Here is a 4,960-nt window from a genome sequence, read left to right on the forward strand (position 1 = left end):
ATGTAATTTATTCTTTGGTATTTAAAAGGAATCTTTGAAATAAACAAGATATGAAAAGCTACATGCCAAATTGCAAAGTTTAAATATAATAAGCTTACTTTCAAATGTTCGAGAAATTATTTTCCATCAATGCCATCCTTTTACCGTTTTCTCTTGGATGTGGAGTTAGATATTGAAGTATCTTTTCTGGAGATTCAACCTAAATAATAAATATATATCAATTTTTAGTTTTAGACATTTAAAATATGCTAGGAAAAAGCTTTTAATTCTTTTAATTATTAAACCGGTGTAACAATTAGAACTTATCTCTGAAAGCACGCAATCAATATATGAAATATAGTTGCATTCGTTGCAATAATAAATGTCATGCTCTAGATTTCTTTTTGTTTCACATGTATCACAATAGTATTCTTTATAATCATCTTCAATCACTAAAGTTGTGAGTATAAGTGGATGCAAATAATGTGTATAATGTTTGTGCTTGACGACGGATGGTAGTGAAATACATTCAAAATAAGTGGTGAACTCAAGAGGGCTGACAGGGGTCCCGACCTCCTCTAAATGAAAAATTTCTATTTTAGACCAACTATCATCACTGTGCTCTTCCAAGTAGAACATCAATTTTTCATCTCCTCATCTTGAGAACTGCTGGAAGTTAAAATTTTAGAAAGAAACCAAGCATTTAAGTACTTTAAAATGTTTGTAGATAATGGAACATAAGGATTTTACTTTCTTGTTAATGTAGAATTGGATATTTCAATATTCTTGGTGGTTTCACTGGTTCTAGGCTTGGACTTTCTCTCAACTATGTTTCTTCTCATAGTAAAAGAACTTATAAGATCGATAGGTAAAGTTTTCAAGGCTAATTTCAATTACTCATTCATTATTTCTCCGTATAATTTTAAATTTATAATGGTAAAATTGCACTTGGCGCCCCTCCAAAATAATAAAATTTTGATTTGATCCTTTAAAAATTATAAAAGATATAAACTATTAAAATAATAATATTGTATTTCTATTATCACGAAAATAAACAATTTAATTTCGAACCCCTTAAAAATTTCTTAATTTCGCCCTTGTTCAAGATGCATGTAAAACCCACACTTGAGGCAGCTGAACAATGTGTCCTTACAAGCTTGAACACATGCATTACACTGGGGAGATTTATCACCAAAAAAGCCTTTCCCCAAATGTAGAAAAAGGTGATCGGCGTAACAATTATGTTTTATCTCACGAAATTGATACTTAGCCCATGAATAGTGCATAAAGAGATCACATGCCACACAATAGAACATTAGGCCCTCAACATCTTCACCATAGGTATTGCATTTATATATCGTCCAAATTAGAGTAGAATGGAAATATGGTAAGAGGATGTTGTGGGTGGAGCGGGCTCTGAATTTCCATCGACATGTACTCGAGGCAGGATTCGTGCAGGAAGAATTTTGAACAATAAGTGCAAGCATATATTATACCGGAAAGGTATTGTCTACATGCCATGCAAGTCAAATCTAAGTTTGGCTCTGTTTGCAAAATGCCGATCTTGCACCGTGTAATTTGATGGCGATGACTAAAATGGTTGAAAATGGTTTTGATATCTCTTGCTTTTAAGGTTTCATCTTTTGAAGTAGCACATCTGCTGTCGAGGTTGAATGAACAAAGTTTACAGCTATAAAGTGAACCACTACATAGTTCTTCACATCTGTCACACACAAATGTTGTTATTCTTTCACCCTCGTTTAGTATCAATGGGTGAGGATGAAAAGAAACTCTTAGCTGTCGAAACCATTTTTCTGAAAAGGGCGTCGACTTTGGTTTTGAAAAACGAAAATGAAGTCGTCACCAATCCTTTTTATTAGATGTGATCGGATCACATCAAATTAATCATTTTAATAAATTTTAAATTTACTAAAACGATAAATTTTTTTTTGTCTATGAAACTTGAGAGAACGGGTTCGGGAGTCGATTACGTGCAAGGAAGGGTAAGCACCCTTGTCACGCCCAAAATTGGTACCTAATTAATTAATTAACGTCTTAATGTCGAAAGTTGAAAAGACTTTAAAACAAATTTTAAAATACGATCCCTTTTTACTAATGTTTGGATAACTCGAAGTGGATATTAAGATTCTCTTGTTTCCAGGAAATAAAATATCACATCCAGCACGTAGGACACGGCATTTCAAACCTTCGACGCCAAGATTATCTCATGATTTTCAAAGCTCATGCATTGAAATTTTAAAAAGGATATTTGATTGTTCGGTCAAACGATAAATCGAAACCCAGCACGTAGGCACGATTTCTCAAAATTTCTAAACACGAAATATTGCCTTTAAAATTCATGTACTTTTAAATTTGAAGGACTATTCGTCTATTTAGACTGACGAGGAAAAATCGAGACCCTGTAAGTTAGGACACGATTTTTCTCAAATTTCTAAATAAGGAACATCGCATTTATTCTTATTAAGAAAACATATATTTTGAAATTTGGACGGATGTTTGGCTATTTAGATTCGGTAAGAAAAATCAAAACTCCGTAAATTAAGACACGATTTTCTCGAATTTCTAAAATGCAAAACATCACCACTTTTTTGAAGAAATTTATGCGATTATGCGGAAACGAATACAACATTAGGAACATTTTTTATTTATTCAAGACATGATAGAGGCTAATAAATATATAAAAAAAAATTTATAGCATGCTCGTAGTAACAATAAACGTAAAAATAAAAAAGAAAAAAAGTGACAGAGAAAAATCAAAATAGTGGTAATGATAAAAAAGGTAAAATTTGGCGCAATAAAGGATTATAAACAATTATGTTTTCGAAAGAACATACAAAGTAATAATAGATAAACAAATAACTAAATAATGGATGAAGGGAATAATAAAAGCATGTATATACAGACATGTAAAAGGAATATGCCAAAAAGGGCCAAGAACAAAAAATTTAAAAAAATTTAAAAACTAACATAATGCGATTGAAAATCGAAATGAAATAAACAAATGAAAAATAATAGAAATAATAATATTAATACATAAATATAAATAGAGATATAATATAGAAATATAATAATGATAGAAATATAAATAGGTAAATAAAAATAGATAAAAATAGTATTTGAGTAAGAAAATATCTAGAAATATAATAATAATAGTAATAATATATTAAGTTAATAATATAATGATATAATGATATAATAATAATAACAAGAGTAAAAAGAAAATATAATTAGAGCAATAATAACACTAAAATAATTAATAAAATAAAATAGCAAAAATAACAAAAGTGGATTAATTTGAATTTTAAAACCGAAATTTAGAGGCAAGTCAGGAATAAAATAAAAAGGAAGGGTTAAATTGAAATCAAAACAGAATTAAAAGGACAATCTGTAAATAAATAAATAATTAAAACAGGATTAGGGACTAAAATAAGATGCGCGAAAATGAAAGGGGATTAAATGGGAAAATATCCCCAAAATTCTGAACGCCCCATTCCCTTTAGACAATCGAGGGATTAAATTGCGCAGAAAATAAAATAAAGGGGTCAAATTAAAAATAAAAATCAAATAACAGGACAAAATTGAATAGCGGAGAAAATGTGGAAGGACCAAAAGGCTAAATAACCCTTTTTAAACAAAAACACGCGGATCCCCTAAAGGCGGGTCGGGTCAAACCGGTCATCCCCAAAACGACGTCGTTTTGGGGCGTTTCAGGTCATTCCAAAACTACGCCGTTTTAATGCCCTATTTAAGTTAATTTTTTTTAAAAGATTCATTTCTCTCCTTCCTTCAAAAAAAAAAAAAAGAAACAGCCCCGCACCTTCTCTCAACTCTCTCCTTGGCCGGCCATTAACCTCGCCGACGGTTCACCATGCCTCCGCCATGAGCGGTGGCTGGAACCATACAAATATCGGGCTCTTTCAGCCCCGTTTTGAAACGCCCTTGAAGGTTAAACCACCGAAACCCGAAGAATCGAAAGGAGGAGGCCCTCAACTCCCCTTTTGGGTCCAAAATTGGTGACGAAGAAGAGCTCCGACGACACGACCACGGGGGTTCAAGTAAGTCTTCTTCCCCTCCTCTTTATTTCTTTTTTATTTGAAATTGATTTGCAATAGAAATAAGAAAAGAAATCGAAAAGAAAAAAACCTTTTAGCCTCTGTATTTGCTGTTTTGATTGTAAAAAATACAAAAGGATTGATTTTGGCCTTTATAGCCAAATACAAGCTTGTCTTGTTTTCTTCTTCTTCTTTTTTTTTTTTGTCGTTTTCATGTTGTTTGTTAATGGTTTTTTGTCTTCTTGTCCATTGTTTTCTTTTACTTGCGTGTTTGCTTCATTTTGCAGGTGCCAAAGGCACGTGGAGGCAAGCCGAGAGGCGGTGGCAAAGACAAGGGTGACGTGCGGCGCTGGTTAAGCTGAAGGAGGCTAGGGTTTCTGTTTTTCTTCTGAAAGTTAAAGTTGTGGGCTTTTGGGCTACTAAGGTTTTTTAATTTTAGGCCATTTGGGTAGTGTATTTGGGCTTGTAAAAATTGGACTGTTTTATTATTTGGGTTTATTGACCTGGACCAAAAATTGGCCATTACATTAGCAATTGACAAAAAAGAAATTGTTAGAGATAAAAGATAATTTATTGTTTCTCCGATTTTATTTTAAATTTTTAAATATATTATTTCAATTCAAAACTTTGTCAAGTTGTGATATCATTAGAATATCTATAATCTTTAAGAAATTAATAATCAATTATTACATAGATATTAACCATCTCCAATCCCAAACTTCCATCATCAAAATTCTCTTCCATTCTTCGAGGATCTAAAAGAATCTCTTCCGGAGGCTCAAGTACCTAAGCATAAATGTTTAGTTTCATACTTATACCAAATAGAGCAAAACCACCGTAATAAATTTATGATAGTTAATAGCATTAGTTTTGAAATTTACTAATTATATGTCCCTTTTTTCATTATA

At 31.8% G+C, this 4,960-nt stretch overlaps 1 long non-coding RNA gene across 1 annotated transcript; it reads left to right on the forward strand.

Moving 5' to 3' along the window:
- The first annotated feature begins 3,731 nt into the window (after positions 1 to 3,731).
- Positions 3,732 to 4,677, forward strand: LOC128284395 (uncharacterized). The gene is made up of 2 exons (XR_008274825.1): positions 3,732 to 4,055; positions 4,340 to 4,677. It is a non-coding gene; the product is annotated as an uncharacterized LOC128284395 (long non-coding RNA).
- The last annotated feature ends 283 nt before the right edge of the window (positions 4,678 to 4,960 follow it).

This window comes from Gossypium arboreum, chromosome 11 (genome assembly GCF_025698485.1).
Source record: "Gossypium arboreum isolate Shixiya-1 chromosome 11, ASM2569848v2, whole genome shotgun sequence".
In the NCBI taxonomy this organism is placed as follows: domain Eukaryota; kingdom Viridiplantae; phylum Streptophyta; class Magnoliopsida; order Malvales; family Malvaceae; genus Gossypium; species Gossypium arboreum.